The 16,637-nt window shown below is 49.5% G+C and overlaps 11 non-coding genes and 3 pseudogenes across 11 annotated transcripts; all 14 read right to left on the reverse strand.

Moving 5' to 3' along the window:
• Positions 1-293: 293 nt before the first annotated feature.
• On the reverse strand, positions 294-484 carry LOC138464650 (U2 spliceosomal RNA). Its single transcript, XR_011267232.1, has one exon. It is a non-coding gene; the product is annotated as a U2 spliceosomal RNA (small nuclear RNA).
• A 623-nt stretch (positions 485-1,107) lies between these two features.
• Positions 1,108-1,298, reverse strand: LOC138464661 (U2 spliceosomal RNA). Its single transcript, XR_011267243.1, has one exon. It is a non-coding gene; the product is annotated as a U2 spliceosomal RNA (small nuclear RNA).
• A 623-nt stretch (positions 1,299-1,921) lies between these two features.
• On the reverse strand, positions 1,922-2,112 carry LOC138464672 (U2 spliceosomal RNA). Its single transcript, XR_011267254.1, has one exon. It is a non-coding gene; the product is annotated as a U2 spliceosomal RNA (small nuclear RNA).
• Positions 2,113-2,734: 622 nt separating this feature from the next.
• Positions 2,735-2,925, reverse strand: LOC138464683 (U2 spliceosomal RNA). Its single transcript, XR_011267265.1, has one exon. It is a non-coding gene; the product is annotated as a U2 spliceosomal RNA (small nuclear RNA).
• Positions 2,926-3,548: 623 nt separating this feature from the next.
• On the reverse strand, positions 3,549-3,771 carry LOC138460577 (U2 spliceosomal RNA; annotated as a pseudogene).
• A 2,708-nt stretch (positions 3,772-6,479) lies between these two features.
• Positions 6,480-6,670, reverse strand: LOC138464694 (U2 spliceosomal RNA). Its single transcript, XR_011267276.1, has one exon. It is a non-coding gene; the product is annotated as a U2 spliceosomal RNA (small nuclear RNA).
• A 623-nt stretch (positions 6,671-7,293) lies between these two features.
• Positions 7,294-7,484, reverse strand: LOC138464705 (U2 spliceosomal RNA). Its single transcript, XR_011267287.1, has one exon. It is a non-coding gene; the product is annotated as a U2 spliceosomal RNA (small nuclear RNA).
• Positions 7,485-8,107: 623 nt separating this feature from the next.
• On the reverse strand, positions 8,108-8,298 carry LOC138464716 (U2 spliceosomal RNA). The gene has a single exon (XR_011267298.1). It is a non-coding gene; the product is annotated as a U2 spliceosomal RNA (small nuclear RNA).
• Positions 8,299-8,921: 623 nt separating this feature from the next.
• On the reverse strand, positions 8,922-9,112 carry LOC138464738 (U2 spliceosomal RNA). The gene has a single exon (XR_011267320.1). It is a non-coding gene; the product is annotated as a U2 spliceosomal RNA (small nuclear RNA).
• Positions 9,113-9,734: 622 nt separating this feature from the next.
• On the reverse strand, positions 9,735-9,925 carry LOC138464749 (U2 spliceosomal RNA). The gene has a single exon (XR_011267331.1). It is a non-coding gene; the product is annotated as a U2 spliceosomal RNA (small nuclear RNA).
• A 623-nt stretch (positions 9,926-10,548) lies between these two features.
• LOC138460588 (U2 spliceosomal RNA) lies at positions 10,549-10,771 on the reverse strand (annotated as a pseudogene).
• Positions 10,772-13,479: 2,708 nt separating this feature from the next.
• On the reverse strand, positions 13,480-13,670 carry LOC138464761 (U2 spliceosomal RNA). The gene has a single exon (XR_011267342.1). It is a non-coding gene; the product is annotated as a U2 spliceosomal RNA (small nuclear RNA).
• A 623-nt stretch (positions 13,671-14,293) lies between these two features.
• Positions 14,294-14,484, reverse strand: LOC138464772 (U2 spliceosomal RNA). Its single transcript, XR_011267353.1, has one exon. It is a non-coding gene; the product is annotated as a U2 spliceosomal RNA (small nuclear RNA).
• A 623-nt stretch (positions 14,485-15,107) lies between these two features.
• Positions 15,108-15,330, reverse strand: LOC138460599 (U2 spliceosomal RNA; annotated as a pseudogene).
• Positions 15,331-16,637: the final 1,307 nt, after the last annotated feature.

Raw genomic sequence — 16,637 nt, forward strand, 5'->3', positions numbered from 1 at the left:
GGCTTGGCCGTTCGGGGCCGTTCGGGGACTTTCAGGGGTGAGGCAGGGCAAGGACAGTGTCCCCCATCTCCTCCTTGTGCTGCTGGCTGGCTGGCTGGCTCCTTTGCCTTGCTTTGCAGCTCCTGTGAAAAGCAAGCAAAAAGGGCAGACTTTTTTTTCCTCCCGTGACACAACAGCACCTTTTCCGAAACACTGGAAAAAAAAAACACATTTAAACAAAAAAATATTGCAAAGTGCTCTTCTTTCAAGAATTGCTCAGTCTTTCTTTTTCACAGCATTGTTTTCCCCAAGTGGGGAAGTGCACCAGTCCTGGAGGTACTGCAATACCAAGTTGATGCGTGGAGTGGACAGAGCAAGCTCCCATTCCATCTCCCGGTTCCAAAAATCAATTTAATATATGGTCCCCAGATAGAGGACGTATCAGATATTAAACTGATAAGAACAGATACTACACTTGATCTTAGCCAAAAGGCCGAGAAGCGATGCCCACAAAAGCTTTGCCTGAAAGACTGCTGCTCGGCAGCTCCCCTGCTGACTCGGAGCAACGCTCTGCGGCAGAGCCCCAGATTCCTCGGCCAAGAATAGCATTTGCATGACCAGCATGCCCGGCGGTATGGTAAGCATATTTTGCATGGCTCCGCCCCAAGATTTCCATGGGTCCCACAGCGCCTGGTGCGAGACGGCCAGACACAGGCTGCAGAGCTCCACCCAGCCAAGCTGCAGCCCGGCCTGGCACTGGCCCCGTCACCTAGCGGCCGAAAGTCACCCTCAGCTGCCCAGGAGATGCTCCCCCAAGTGCGTCCCCCTCAGATAAGGCTTGGCCGTTCGGGGCCGTTCGGGGCCTTTCAGGGGTGAGGCAGGGCAAGGACAGTGTCCCCCATCTCCTCCTTGTGCTGCTGGCTGGCTGGCTGGCTCCTTTGCCTTGCTTTGCAGCTCCTGTGAAAAGCAAGCAAAAAGGGCAGACTTTTTTTTCCTCCCGTGACACAACAGCACCTTTTCCGAAACACTGGAAAAAAAAAACACTTTTAAACAAAAAAATATTGCAAAGTGCTCTTCTTTCAAGAATTGCTCAGTCTTTCTTTTTCACAGCATTGTTTTCCCCAAGTGGGGAAGTGCACCAGTCCTGGAGGTACTGCAATACCAAGTTGATGCGTGGAGTGGACAGAGCAAGCTCCCATTCCATCTCCCGGTTCCAAAAATCAATTTAATATATGGTCCCCAGATAGAGGACGTATCAGATATTAAACTGATAAGAACAGATACTACACTTGATCTTAGCCAAAAGGCCGAGAAGCGATGCCCACAAAAGCTTTGCCTGAAAGACTGCTGCTCGGCAGCTCCCCTGCTGACTCGGAGCAACGCTCTGCGGCAGAGCCCCAGATTCCTCGGCCAAGAATAGCATTTGCATGACCAGCATGCCCGGCGGTATGGTAAGCATATTTTGCATGGCTCCGCCCCAAGATTTCCATGGGTCCCACAGCGCCTGGTGCGAGACGGCCAGACACAGGCTGCAGAGCTCCACCCAGCCAAGCTGCAGCCCGGCCTGGCACTGGCCCCGTCACCTAGCGGCCGAAAGTCACCCTCAGCTGCCCAGGAGATGCTCCCCCAAGTGCGTCCCCCTCAGATAAGGCTTGGCCGTTCGGGGCCGTTCGAGGCCTTTCAGGGGTGAGGCAGGGCAAGGACAGTGTCCCCCATCTCCTCCTTGTGCTGCTGGCTGGCTGGCTGGCTCCTTTGCCTTGCTTTGCAGCTCCTGTGAAAAGCAAGCAAAAAGGGCAGACTTTTTTTTCCTCCCGTGACACAACAGCACCTTTTCCGAAACACTGGAAAAAAAAAACACATTTAAACAAAAAAATATTGCAAAGTGCTCTTCTTTCAAGAATTGCTCAGTCTTTCTTTTTCACAGCATTGTTTTCCCCAAGTGGGGAAGTGCACCAGTCCTGGAGGTACTGCAATACCAAGTTGATGCGTGGAGTGGACAGAGCAAGCTCCCATTCCATCTCCCGGTTCCAAAAATCAATTTAATATATGGTCCCCAGATAGAGGACGTATCAGATATTAAACTGATAAGAACAGATACTACACTTGATCTTAGCCAAAAGGCCGAGAAGCGATGCCCACAAAAGCTTTGCCTGAAAGACTGCTGCTCGGCAGCTCCCCTGCTGACTCGGAGCAACGCTCTGCGGCAGAGCCCCAGATTCCTCGGCCAAGAATAGCATTTGCATGACCAGCATGCCCGGCGGTATGGTAAGCATATTTTGCATGGCTCCGCCCCAAGATTTCCATGGGTCCCACAGCGCCTGGTGCGAGACGGCCAGACACAGGCTGCAGAGCTCCACCCAGCCAAGCTGCAGCCCGGCCTGGCACTGGCCCCGTCACCTAGCGGCCGAAAGTCACCCTCAGCTGCCCAGGAGATGCTCCCCCAAGTGCGTCCCCCTCAGATAAGGCTTGGCCGTTCGGGGCCGTTCGGGGCCTTTCAGGGGTGAGGCAGGGCAAGGACAGTGTCCCCCATCTCCTCCTTGTGCTGCTGGCTGGCTGGCTGGCTCCTTTGCCTTGCTTTGCAGCTCCTGTGAAAAGCAAGCAAAAAGGGCAGACTTTTTTTTCCTCCCGTGACACAACAGCACCTTTTCCGAAACACTGGAAAAAAAAACACATTTAAACAAAAAAATATTGCAAAGTGCTCTTCTTTCAAGAATTGCTCAGTCTTTCTTTTTCACAGCATTGTTTTCCCCAAGTGGGGAAGTGCACCAGTCCTGGAGGTACTGCAATACCAAGTTGATGCGTGGAGTGGACAGAGCAAGCTCCCATTCCATCTCCCGGTTCCAAAAATCAATTTAATATATGGTCCCCAGATAGAGGACGTATCAGATATTAAACTGATAAGAACAGATACTACACTTGATCTTAGCCAAAAGGCCGAGAAGCGATGCCCACAAAAGCTTTGCCTGAAAGACTGCTGCTCGGCAGCTCCCCTGCTGACTCGGAGCAACGCTCTGCGGCAGAGCCCCAGATTCCTCGGCCAAGAATAGCATTTGCATGACCAGCATGCCCGGCGGTATGGTAAGCATATTTTGCATGGCTCCGCCCCAAGATTTCCATGGGTCCCACAGCGCCTGGTGCGAGACGGCCAGACACAGGCTGCAGAGCTCCACCCAGAGAAGCTGCAGCCCGGCCTGGCACTGGCCCCGTCACCTAGCGGCCGAAAGTCACCCTCAGCTGCCCAGGAGATGCTCCCCCAAGTGCGTCCCCCTCAGATAAGGCTTGGCCGTTCGGGGCCGTTCGGGGCCTTTCAGGGGTGAGGCAGGGCAAGGACAGTGTCCCCCATCTCCTCCTTGTGCTGCTGGCTGGCTGGCTGGCTCCTTTGCCTTGCTTTGCAGCTCCTGTGAAAAGCAAGCAAAAAGGGCAGACTTTTTTTTCCTCCCGTGACACAACAGCACCTTTTCCGAAACACTGGAAAAAAAAAACACATTTAAACAAAAAAATATTGCAAAGTGCTCTTCTTTCAAGAATTGCTCAGTCTTTCTTTTTCACAGCATTGTTTTCCCCAAGTGGGGAAGTGCACCAGTCCTGGAGGTACTGCAATACCAAGTTGATGCGTGGAGTGGACAGAGCAAGCTCCCATTCCATCTCCCGGTTCCAAAAATCAATTTAATATATGGTCCCCAGATAGAGGACGTATCAGATATTAAACTGATAAGAACAGATTTTTTCTTTTTTTTTTTTCGGTCTCCACTTCACCCCTTCAACCGTCCCAAACCTCCAATTTAAAAAAATGCCAATCAAAAAAATCCAAATCAAAAAGCCAATAAAAAATACACAAATTTAAAAAACACCAAATCAAAAAAAAACACCAAAAAATTCCAACTTCCTCAACAGACTATACAATTTTTTTTTTTTTTTTTTTCCCCCCTTTTCTTTTCCTTTTTTCTTTTCTTCACCTTTCATTTTATTTTATTCATTTTTCCTTATTTCTCACATCTTCTTTTCCCATTCCGGTACTATTTGAAAGATGCCTTCCCATCTCTAATGACTGACCGACTCCGGTCAGATCTCTGTCTCCTCAACTTTCGCTCAGTCTTCTTCAATAACCGAATATCCACCTCCTCGTTCTTCTCACTGTCCGATGCAGACTGCAAAACACCAGAACTATTCGACGTCTCCATCCCCTTAACTTGCCCCATTCCTTCAGCTTTTTTAATAACCACTCTTTCTCTCTTCAAAAGATTCTCGACATGCGATGTTAAAGAAGGGGGCAACACTGAATCTTGTTCAGCCGAAAAACCTCCCACCTCAGGGATCAAAGTACCTTCTCTCCCTACTGACTCCCTAGCCTGTGCCGCATCCTCTATCTCAAACTGCTCTCGTTTGTAAGCCCGATACGACCTGAATAACTCTTGATGGTCCTCTAAATCATCATCCTCCCATTCTCTATCAATCCGAGCTAGTAAATAACCTTCTGCAACCAATTTTTCACGCGCAGGAGAAAATATCCCCTCCTCTCCAAAGTCCTTCGGCCATTGTTCCATCATTTCCCTAACTTCATCTTCCGTTAACAACTTTCCAACATTCTCTGTAACCATCTCCTCCACCTGTTCCCCAACCACCAAACAAGCTGCGACCCCACCATCCTCCCGATTAATTCCACTGCCACTGGCTGTTTGAACATATGAATCTTTGTCTATCCCCTCCCTTCCACTAGCTGTTTGAGCAATATCTTCTTCATCTATACTCTCTGCAGATCCTTTCTCATCTACCGCTACAATTTTTCCCACATCATCTCCCCGTGCCGTATCCACGATTTCAACCAACTTCTCTTTCTTCCTCAAATCTTCCAACGTGCTAATCAGATTTGTCTCAACTTCACGAACCCCACTGTGAAAACCACCTTCACTAGCAGCTTGTGCATATGTACGCCGGGTAGTCGGGCATGACACTGCAACATGTCCTTCCATATCACAAACAGTACACATCAGCTTCTGATCACAGTCCACTATTTTATGGTCCGGATTACCACAATTCCAACATTTATCTTTCGGGCAATCCCGTTTTGCATGTCCAAACTGTCGACAAAACCTACAAAACACTGGCTGGTTGGGGTAATACAAATACCCATTCTGTTCCAAAATCTTAAACACCCCCGGGGGGTGATGTAAACCTCCAATGCCGTCTGGATGTTTCTTTAGCACCACAACAAATCTCCGATCACCGTTAAAATACCCAAATTTATTCCTTTGAACTTGACCTCCTCTCACTTCTTCACAATAATGCAATAACCAATTCCTAATTTTCTCTGCTGACACGAATGGATTGTACATATGTACAGTTAATGGAACAGTTTGTCGGACGAAACAAAGCTCCACCAGAACACCTTCCAAAATACTACTATTCTTCTTTTCCATTTTGTACACTTCATATGCACTCAAGGAAGAGACTTCGTCTACAAAAGTAATATCATACGTGCAAGCGTTTCTGTGCTCTTGCATACAATAAATTTTGTCTTTGTCTGCTTGTAAAGCCTCAAAAAGTACCTTATTAACAACATAGTCGAAATCCTTTACTTCTTGGAAATCCTTCTGGACGGCAATCCGAACTGAATATCTCAACTGCGTTGCCGGCGGTAAAACACGGGATGTTTCAGCCATGCTGGGGGAGTTCTCTGACGCGTTCCCCCTCAAATCTTCCACTCGAAACTCGTCCAGCCCGAAAGATTCTCCGGCCCTTCAAGGCATGATCAGTAGCCCACTCCCTGACCCGAAGGTCAGGGAGGCCAGCTGTAAAAGGAGTCTACCTTGGACTGGGCAAGCCAGACAGCTAAGGTGAATCCCGACACTTGATCATAGCCAAAAGGCCGAGAAGCGATGCCCACAAAAGCTTTGCCTGAAAGACTGCTGCTCGGCAGCTCCCCTGCTGACTCGGAGCAACGCTCTGCGGCAGAGCCCCAGATTCCTCGGCCAAGAATAGCATTTGCATGACCAGCATGCCCGGCGGTATGGTAAGCATATTTTGCATGGCTCCGCCCCAAGATTTACATGGGTCCCACAGCGCCTGGTGCGAGACGGCCAGACACAGGCTGCAGAGCTCCACCCAGCCAAGCTGCAGCCCGGCCTGGCACTGGCCCCGTCACCTAGCGGCCGAAAGTCACCCTCAGCTGCCCAGGAGATGCTCCCCCAAGTGCGTCCCCCTCAGATAAGGCTTGGCCGTTCGGGGCCGTTCGGGGACTTTCAGGGGTGAGGCAGGGCAAGGACAGTGTCCCCCATCTCCTCCTTGTGCTGCTGGCTGGCTGGCTGGCTCCTTTGCCTTGCTTTGCAGCTCCTGTGAAAAGCAAGCAAAAAGGGCAGACTTTTTTTTCCTCCCGTGACACAACAGCACCTTTTCCGAAACACTGGAAAAAAAAACACATTTAAACAAAAAAATATTGCAAAGTGCTCTTCTTTCAAGAATTGCTCAGTCTTTCTTTTTCACAGCATTGTTTTCCCCAAGTGGGGAAGTGCACCAGTCCTGGAGGTACTGCAATACCAAGTTGATGCGTGGAGTGGACAGAGCAAGCTCCCATTCCATCTCCCGGTTCCAAAAATCAATTTAATATATGGTCCCCAGATAGAGGACGTATCAGATATTAAACTGATAAGAACAGATACTACACTTGATCTTAGCCAAAAGGCCGAGAAGCGATGCCCACAAAAGCTTTGCCTGAAAGACTGCTGCTCGGCAGCTCCCCTGCTGACTCGGAGCAACGCTCTGCGGCAGAGCCCCAGATTCCTCGGCCAAGAATAGCATTTGCATGACCAGCATGCCCGGCGGTATGGTAAGCATATTTTGCATGGCTCCGCCCCAAGATTTCCATGGGTCCCACAGCGCCTGGTGCGAGACGGCCAGACACAGGCTGCAGAGCTCCACCCAGCCAAGCTGCAGCCCGGCCTGGCACTGGCCCCGTCACCTAGCGGCCGAAAGTCACCCTCAGCTGCCCAGGAGATGCTCCCCCAAGTGCGTCCCCCTCAGATAAGGCTTGGCCGTTCGGGGCCGTTCGGGGACTTTCAGGGGTGAGGCAGGGCAAGGACAGTGTCCCCCATCTCCTCCTTGTGCTGCTGGCTGGCTGGCTGGCTCCTTTGCCTTGCTTTGCAGCTCCTGTGAAAAGCAAGCAAAAAGGGCAGACTTTTTTTTCCTCCCGTGACACAACAGCACCTTTTCCGAAACACTGGAAAAAAAAAACACATTTAAACAAAAAAATATTGCAAAGTGCTCTTCTTTCAAGAATTGCTCAGTCTTTCTTTTTCACAGCATTGTTTTCCCCAAGTGGGGAAGTGCACCAGTCCTGGAGGTACTGCAATACCAAGTTGATGCGTGGAGTGGACAGAGCAAGCTCCCATTCCATCTCCCGGTTCCAAAAATCAATTTAATATATGGTCCCCAGATAGAGGACGTATCAGATATTAAACTGATAAGAACAGATACTACACTTGATCTTAGCCAAAAGGCCGAGAAGCGATGCCCACAAAAGCTTTGCCTGAAAGACTGCTGCTCGGCAGCTCCCCTGCTGACTCGGAGCAACGCTCTGCGGCAGAGCCCCAGATTCCTCGGCCAAGAATAGCATTTGCATGACCAGCATGCCCGGCGGTATGGTAAGCATATTTTGCATGGCTCCGCCCCAAGATTTCCATGGGTCCCACAGCGCCTGGTGCGAGACGGCCAGACACAGGCTGCAGAGCTCCACCCAGCCAAGCTGCAGCCCGGCCTGGCACTGGCCCCGTCACCTAGCGGCCGAAAGTCACCCTCAGCTGCCCAGGAGATGCTCCCCCAAGTGCGTCCCCCTCAGATAAGGCTTGGCCGTTCGGGGCCGTTCGGGGCCTTTCAGGGGTGAGGCAGGGCAAGGACAGTGTCCCCCATCTCCTCCTTGTGCTGCTGGCTGGCTGGCTGGCTCCTTTGCCTTGCTTTGCAGCTCCTGTGAAAAGCAAGCAAAAAGGGCAGACTTTTTTTTCCTCCCGTGACACAACAGCACCTTTTCCGAAACACTGGAAAAAAAAAACACTTTTAAACAAAAAAATATTGCAAAGTGCTCTTCTTTCAAGAATTGCTCAGTCTTTCTTTTTCACAGCATTGTTTTCCCCAAGTGGGGAAGTGCACCAGTCCTGGAGGTACTGCAATACCAAGTTGATGCGTGGAGTGGACAGAGCAAGCTCCCATTCCATCTCCCGGTTCCAAAAATCAATTTAATATATGGTCCCCAGATAGAGGACGTATCAGATATTAAACTGATAAGAACAGATACTACACTTGATCTTAGCCAAAAGGCCGAGAAGCGATGCCCACAAAAGCTTTGCCTGAAAGACTGCTGCTCGGCAGCTCCCCTGCTGACTCGGAGCAACGCTCTGCGGCAGAGCCCCAGATTCCTCGGCCAAGAATAGCATTTGCATGACCAGCATGCCCGGCGGTATGGTAAGCATATTTTGCATGGCTCCGCCCCAAGATTTCCATGGGTCCCACAGCGCCTGGTGCGAGACGGCCAGACACAGGCTGCAGAGCTCCACCCAGCCAAGCTGCAGCCCGGCCTGGCACTGGCCCCGTCACCTAGCGGCCGAAAGTCACCCTCAGCTGCCCAGGAGATGCTCCCCCAAGTGCGTCCCCCTCAGATAAGGCTTGGCCGTTCGGGGCCGTTCGAGGCCTTTCAGGGGTGAGGCAGGGCAAGGACAGTGTCCCCCATCTCCTCCTTGTGCTGCTGGCTGGCTGGCTGGCTCCTTTGCCTTGCTTTGCAGCTCCTGTGAAAAGCAAGCAAAAAGGGCAGACTTTTTTTTCCTCCCGTGACACAACAGCACCTTTTCCGAAACACTGGAAAAAAAAAACACATTTAAACAAAAAAATATTGCAAAGTGCTCTTCTTTCAAGAATTGCTCAGTCTTTCTTTTTCACAGCATTGTTTTCCCCAAGTGGGGAAGTGCACCAGTCCTGGAGGTACTGCAATACCAAGTTGATGCGTGGAGTGGACAGAGCAAGCTCCCATTCCATCTCCCGGTTCCAAAAATCAATTTAATATATGGTCCCCAGATAGAGGACGTATCAGATATTAAACTGATAAGAACAGATACTACACTTGATCTTAGCCAAAAGGCCGAGAAGCGATGCCCACAAAAGCTTTGCCTGAAAGACTGCTGCTCGGCAGCTCCCCTGCTGACTCGGAGCAACGCTCTGCGGCAGAGCCCCAGATTCCTCGGCCAAGAATAGCATTTGCATGACCAGCATGCCCGGCGGTATGGTAAGCATATTTTGCATGGCTCCGCCCCAAGATTTCCATGGGTCCCACAGCGCCTGGTGCGAGACGGCCAGACACAGGCTGCAGAGCTCCACCCAGCCAAGCTGCAGCCCGGCCTGGCACTGGCCCCGTCACCTAGCGGCCGAAAGTCACCCTCAGCTGCCCAGGAGATGCTCCCCCAAGTGCGTCCCCCTCAGATAAGGCTTGGCCGTTCGGGGCCGTTCGGGGCCTTTCAGGGGTGAGGCAGGGCAAGGACAGTGTCCCCCATCTCCTCCTTGTGCTGCTGGCTGGCTGGCTGGCTCCTTTGCCTTGCTTTGCAGCTCCTGTGAAAAGCAAGCAAAAAGGGCAGACTTTTTTTTCCTCCCGTGACACAACAGCACCTTTTCCGAAACACTGGAAAAAAAAACACATTTAAACAAAAAAATATTGCAAAGTGCTCTTCTTTCAAGAATTGCTCAGTCTTTCTTTTTCACAGCATTGTTTTCCCCAAGTGGGGAAGTGCACCAGTCCTGGAGGTACTGCAATACCAAGTTGATGCGTGGAGTGGACAGAGCAAGCTCCCATTCCATCTCCCGGTTCCAAAAATCAATTTAATATATGGTCCCCAGATAGAGGACGTATCAGATATTAAACTGATAAGAACAGATACTACACTTGATCTTAGCCAAAAGGCCGAGAAGCGATGCCCACAAAAGCTTTGCCTGAAAGACTGCTGCTCGGCAGCTCCCCTGCTGACTCGGAGCAACGCTCTGCGGCAGAGCCCCAGATTCCTCGGCCAAGAATAGCATTTGCATGACCAGCATGCCCGGCGGTATGGTAAGCATATTTTGCATGGCTCCGCCCCAAGATTTCCATGGGTCCCACAGCGCCTGGTGCGAGACGGCCAGACACAGGCTGCAGAGCTCCACCCAGCCAAGCTGCAGCCCGGCCTGGCACTGGCCCCGTCACCTAGCGGCCGAAAGTCACCCTCAGCTGCCCAGGAGATGCTCCCCCAAGTGCGTCCCCCTCAGATAAGGCTTGGCCGTTCGGGGCCGTTCGGGGCCTTTCAGGGGTGAGGCAGGGCAAGGACAGTGTCCCCCATCTCCTCCTTGTGCTGCTGGCTGGCTGGCTGGCTCCTTTGCCTTGCTTTGCAGCTCCTGTGAAAAGCAAGCAAAAAGGGCAGACTTTTTTTTCCTCCCGTGACACAACAGCACCTTTTCCGAAACACTGGAAAAAAAAAACACTTTTAAACAAAAAAATATTGCAAAGTGCTCTTCTTTCAAGAATTGCTCAGTCTTTCTTTTTCACAGCATTGTTTTCCCCAAGTGGGGAAGTGCACCAGTCCTGGAGGTACTGCAATACCAAGTTGATGCGTGGAGTGGACAGAGCAAGCTCCCATTCCATCTCCCGGTTCCAAAAATCAATTTAATATATGGTCCCCAGATAGAGGACGTATCAGATATTAAACTGATAAGAACAGATTTTTTCTTTTTTTTTTTTCGGTCTCCACTTCACCCCTTCAACCGTCCCAAACCTCCAATTTAAAAAAATGCCAATCAAAAAAATCCAAATCAAAAAGCCAATAAAAAATACACAAATTTAAAAAACACCAAATCAAAAAAAAACACCAAAAAATTCCAACTTCCTCAACAGACTATACAATTTTTTTTTTTTTTTTTTTCCCCCCTTTTCTTTTCCTTTTTTCTTTTCTTCACCTTTCATTTTATTTTATTCATTTTTCCTTATTTCTCACATCTTCTTTTCCCATTCCGGTACTATTTGAAAGATGCCTTCCCATCTCTAATGACTGACCGACTCCGGTCAGATCTCTGTCTCCTCAACTTTCGCTCAGTCTTCTTCAATAACCGAATATCCACCTCCTCGTTCTTCTCACTGTCCGATGCAGACTGCAAAACACCAGAACTATTCGACGTCTCCATCCCCTTAACTTGCCCCATTCCTTCAGCTTTTTTAATAACCACTCTTTCTCTCTTCAAAAGATTCTCGACATGCGATGTTAAAGAAGGGGGCAACACTGAATCTTGTTCAGCCGAAAAACCTCCCACCTCAGGGATCAAAGTACCTTCTCTCCCTACTGACTCCCTAGCCTGTGCCGCATCCTCTATCTCAAACTGCTCTCGTTTGTAAGCCCGATACGACCTGAATAACTCTTGATGGTCCTCTAAATCATCATCCTCCCATTCTCTATCAATCCGAGCTAGTAAATAACCTTCTGCAACCAATTTTTCACGCGCAGGAGAAAATATCCCCTCCTCTCCAAAGTCCTTCGGCCATTGTTCCATCATTTCCCTAACTTCATCTTCCGTTAACAACTTTCCAACATTCTCTGTAACCATCTCCTCCACCTGTTCCCCAACCACCAAACAAGCTGCGACCCCACCATCCTCCCGATTAATTCCACTGCCACTGGCTGTTTGAACATATGAATCTTTGTCTATCCCCTCCCTTCCACTAGCTGTTTGAGCAATATCTTCTTCATCTATACTCTCTGCAGATCCTTTCTCATCTACCGCTACAATTTTTCCCACATCATCTCCCCGTGCCGTATCCACGATTTCAACCAACTTCTCTTTCTTCCTCAAATCTTCCAACGTGCTAATCAGATTTGTCTCAACTTCACGAACCCCACTGTGAAAACCACCTTCACTAGCAGCTTGTGCATATGTACGCCGGGTAGTCGGGCATGACACTGCAACATGTCCTTCCATATCACAAACAGTACACATCAGCTTCTGATCACAGTCCACTATTTTATGGTCCGGATTACCACAATTCCAACATTTATCTTTCGGGCAATCCCGTTTTGCATGTCCAAACTGTCGACAAAACCTACAAAACACTGGCTGGTTGGGGTAATACAAATACCCATTCTGTTCCAAAATCTTAAACACCCCCGGGGGGTGATGTAAACCTCCAATGCCGTCTGGATGTTTCTTTAGCACCACAACAAATCTCCGATCACCGTTAAAATACCCAAATTTATTCCTTTGAACTTGACCTCCTCTCACTTCTTCACAATAATGCAATAACCAATTCCTAATTTTCTCTGCTGACACGAATGGATTGTACATATGTACAGTTAATGGAACAGTTTGTCGGACGAAACAAAGCTCCACCAGAACACCTTCCAAAATACTACTATTCTTCTTTTCCATTTTGTACACTTCATATGCACTCAAGGAAGAGACTTCGTCTACAAAAGTAATATCATACGTGCAAGCGTTTCTGTGCTCTTGCATACAATAAATTTTGTCTTTGTCTGCTTGTAAAGCCTCAAAAAGTACCTTATTAACAACATAGTCGAAATCCTTTACTTCTTGGAAATCCTTCTGGACGGCAATCCGAACTGAATATCTCAACTGCGTTGCCGGCGGTAAAACACGGGATGTTTCAGCCATGCTGGGGGAGTTCTCTGACGCGTTCCCCCTCAAATCTTCCACTCGAAACTCGTCCAGCCCGAAAGATTCTCCGGCCCTTCAAGGCATGATCAGTAGCCCACTCCCTGACCCGAAGGTCAGGGAGGCCAGCTGTAAAAGGAGTCTACCTTGGACTGGGCAAGCCAGACAGCTAAGGTGAATCCCGACACTTGATCATAGCCAAAAGGCCGAGAAGCGATGCCCACAAAAGCTTTGCCTGAAAGACTGCTGCTCGGCAGCTCCCCTGCTGACTCGGAGCAACGCTCTGCGGCAGAGCCCCAGATTCCTCGGCCAAGAATAGCATTTGCATGACCAGCATGCCCGGCGGTATGGTAAGCATATTTTGCATGGCTCCGCCCCAAGATTTACATGGGTCCCACAGCGCCTGGTGCGAGACGGCCAGACACAGGCTGCAGAGCTCCACCCAGCCAAGCTGCAGCCCGGCCTGGCACTGGCCCCGTCACCTAGCGGCCGAAAGTCACCCTCAGCTGCCCAGGAGATGCTCCCCCAAGTGCGTCCCCCTCAGATAAGGCTTGGCCGTTCGGGGCCGTTCGGGGACTTTCAGGGGTGAGGCAGGGCAAGGACAGTGTCCCCCATCTCCTCCTTGTGCTGCTGGCTGGCTGGCTGGCTCCTTTGCCTTGCTTTGCAGCTCCTGTGAAAAGCAAGCAAAAAGGGCAGACTTTTTTTTCCTCCCGTGACACAACAGCACCTTTTCCGAAACACTGGAAAAAAAAACACATTTAAACAAAAAAATATTGCAAAGTGCTCTTCTTTCAAGAATTGCTCAGTCTTTCTTTTTCACAGCATTGTTTTCCCCAAGTGGGGAAGTGCACCAGTCCTGGAGGTACTGCAATACCAAGTTGATGCGTGGAGTGGACAGAGCAAGCTCCCATTCCATCTCCCGGTTCCAAAAATCAATTTAATATATGGTCCCCAGATAGAGGACGTATCAGATATTAAACTGATAAGAACAGATACTACACTTGATCTTAGCCAAAAGGCCGAGAAGCGATGCCCACAAAAGCTTTGCCTGAAAGACTGCTGCTCGGCAGCTCCCCTGCTGACTCGGAGCAACGCTCTGCGGCAGAGCCCCAGATTCCTCGGCCAAGAATAGCATTTGCATGACCAGCATGCCCGGCGGTATGGTAAGCATATTTTGCATGGCTCCGCCCCAAGATTTCCATGGGTCCCACAGCGCCTGGTGCGAGACGGCCAGACACAGGCTGCAGAGCTCCACCCAGCCAAGCTGCAGCCCGGCCTGGCACTGGCCCCGTCACCTAGCGGCCGAAAGTCACCCTCAGCTGCCCAGGAGATGCTCCCCCAAGTGCGTCCCCCTCAGATAAGGCTTGGCCGTTCGGGGCCGTTCGGGGACTTTCAGGGGTGAGGCAGGGCAAGGACAGTGTCCCCCATCTCCTCCTTGTGCTGCTGGCTGGCTGGCTGGCTCCTTTGCCTTGCTTTGCAGCTCCTGTGAAAAGCAAGCAAAAAGGGCAGACTTTTTTTTCCTCCCGTGACACAACAGCACCTTTTCCGAAACACTGGAAAAAAAAAACACATTTAAACAAAAAAATATTGCAAAGTGCTCTTCTTTCAAGAATTGCTCAGTCTTTCTTTTTCACAGCATTGTTTTCCCCAAGTGGGGAAGTGCACCAGTCCTGGAGGTACTGCAATACCAAGTTGATGCGTGGAGTGGACAGAGCAAGCTCCCATTCCATCTCCCGGTTCCAAAAATCAATTTAATATATGGTCCCCAGATAGAGGACGTATCAGATATTAAACTGATAAGAACAGATACTACACTTGATCTTAGCCAAAAGGCCGAGAAGCGATGCCCACAAAAGCTTTGCCTGAAAGACTGCTGCTCGGCAGCTCCCCTGCTGACTCGGAGCAACGCTCTGCGGCAGAGCCCCAGATTCCTCGGCCAAGAATAGCATTTGCATGACCAGCATGCCCGGCGGTATGGTAAGCATATTTTGCATGGCTCCGCCCCAAGATTTCCATGGGTCCCACAGCGCCTGGTGCGAGACGGCCAGACACAGGCTGCAGAGCTCCACCCAGCCAAGCTGCAGCCCGGCCTGGCACTGGCCCCGTCACCTAGCGGCCGAAAGTCACCCTCAGCTGCCCAGGAGATGCTCCCCCAAGTGCGTCCCCCTCAGATAAGGCTTGGCCGTTCGGGGCCGTTCGGGGCCTTTCAGGGGTGAGGCAGGGCAAGGACAGTGTCCCCCATCTCCTCCTTGTGCTGCTGGCTGGCTGGCTGGCTCCTTTGCCTTGCTTTGCAGCTCCTGTGAAAAGCAAGCAAAAAGGGCAGACTTTTTTTTCCTCCCGTGACACAACAGCACCTTTTCCGAAACACTGGAAAAAAAAAACACTTTTAAACAAAAAAATATTGCAAAGTGCTCTTCTTTCAAGAATTGCTCAGTCTTTCTTTTTCACAGCATTGTTTTCCCCAAGTGGGGAAGTGCACCAGTCCTGGAGGTACTGCAATACCAAGTTGATGCGTGGAGTGGACAGAGCAAGCTCCCATTCCATCTCCCGGTTCCAAAAATCAATTTAATATATGGTCCCCAGATAGAGGACGTATCAGATATTAAACTGATAAGAACAGATTTTTTCTTTTTTTTTTTTCGGTCTCCACTTCACCCCTTCAACCGTCCCAAACCTCCAATTTAAAAAAATGCCAATCAAAAAAATCCAAATCAAAAAGCCAATAAAAAATACACAAATTTAAAAAACACCAAATCAAAAAAAAACACCAAAAAATTCCAACTTCCTCAACAGACTATACAATTTTTTTTTTTTTTTTTTTCCCCCCTTTTCTTTTCCTTTTTTCTTTTCTTCACCTTTCATTTTATTTTATTCATTTTTCCTTATTTCTCACATCTTCTTTTCCCATTCCGGTACTATTTGAAAGATGCCTTCCCATCTCTAATGACTGACCGACTCCGGTCAGATCTCTGTCTCCTCAACTTTCGCTCAGTCTTCTTCAATAACCGAATATCCACCTCCTCGTTCTTCTCACTGTCCGATGCAGACTGCAAAACACCAGAACTATTCGACGTCTCCATCCCCTTAACTTGCCCCATTCCTTCAGCTTTTTTAATAACCACTCTTTCTCTCTTCAAAAGATTCTCGACATGCGATGTTAAAGAAGGGGGCAACACTGAATCTTGTTCAGCCGAAAAACCTCCCACCTCAGGGATCAAAGTACCTTCTCTCCCTACTGACTCCCTAGCCTGTGCCGCATCCTCTATCTCAAACTGCTCTCGTTTGTAAGCCCGATACGACCTGAATAACTCTTGATGGTCCTCTAAATCATCATCCTCCCATTCTCTATCAATCCGAGCTAGTAAATAACCTTCTGCAACCAATTTTTCACGCGCAGGAGAAAATATCCCCTCCTCTCCAAAGTCCTTCGGCCATTGTTCCATCATTTCCCTAACTTCATCTTCCGTTAACAACTTTCCAACATTCTCTGTAACCATCTCCTCCACCTGTTCCCCAACCACCAAACAAGCTGCGACCCCACCATCCTCCCGATTAATTCCACTGCCACTGGCTGTTTGAACATATGAATCTTTGTCTATCCCCTCCCTTCCACTAGCTGTTTGAGCAATATCTTCTTCATCTATACTCTCTGCAGATCCTTTCTCATCTACCGCTACAATTTTTCCCACATCATCTCCCCGTGCCGTATCCACGATTTCAACCAACTTCTCTTTCTTCCTCAAATCTTCCAACGTGCTAATCAGATTTGTCTCAACTTCACGAACCCCACTGTGAAAACCACCTTCACTAGCAGCTTGTGCATATGTACGCCGGGTAGTCGGGCATGACACTGCAACATGTCCTTCCATATCACAAACAGTACACATCAGCTTCTGATCACAGTCCACTATTTTATGGTCCGGATTACCACAATTCCAACATTTATCTTTCGGGCAATCCCGTTTTGCATGTCCAAACTGTCGACAAAACCTACAAAA

This window comes from Ambystoma mexicanum, chromosome 1p (assembly GCF_040938575.1).
Source record: "Ambystoma mexicanum isolate Mex_15411 chromosome 1p, UKY_AmexF1_1, whole genome shotgun sequence".
Classification (NCBI taxonomy): domain Eukaryota; kingdom Metazoa; phylum Chordata; class Amphibia; order Caudata; family Ambystomatidae; genus Ambystoma; species Ambystoma mexicanum.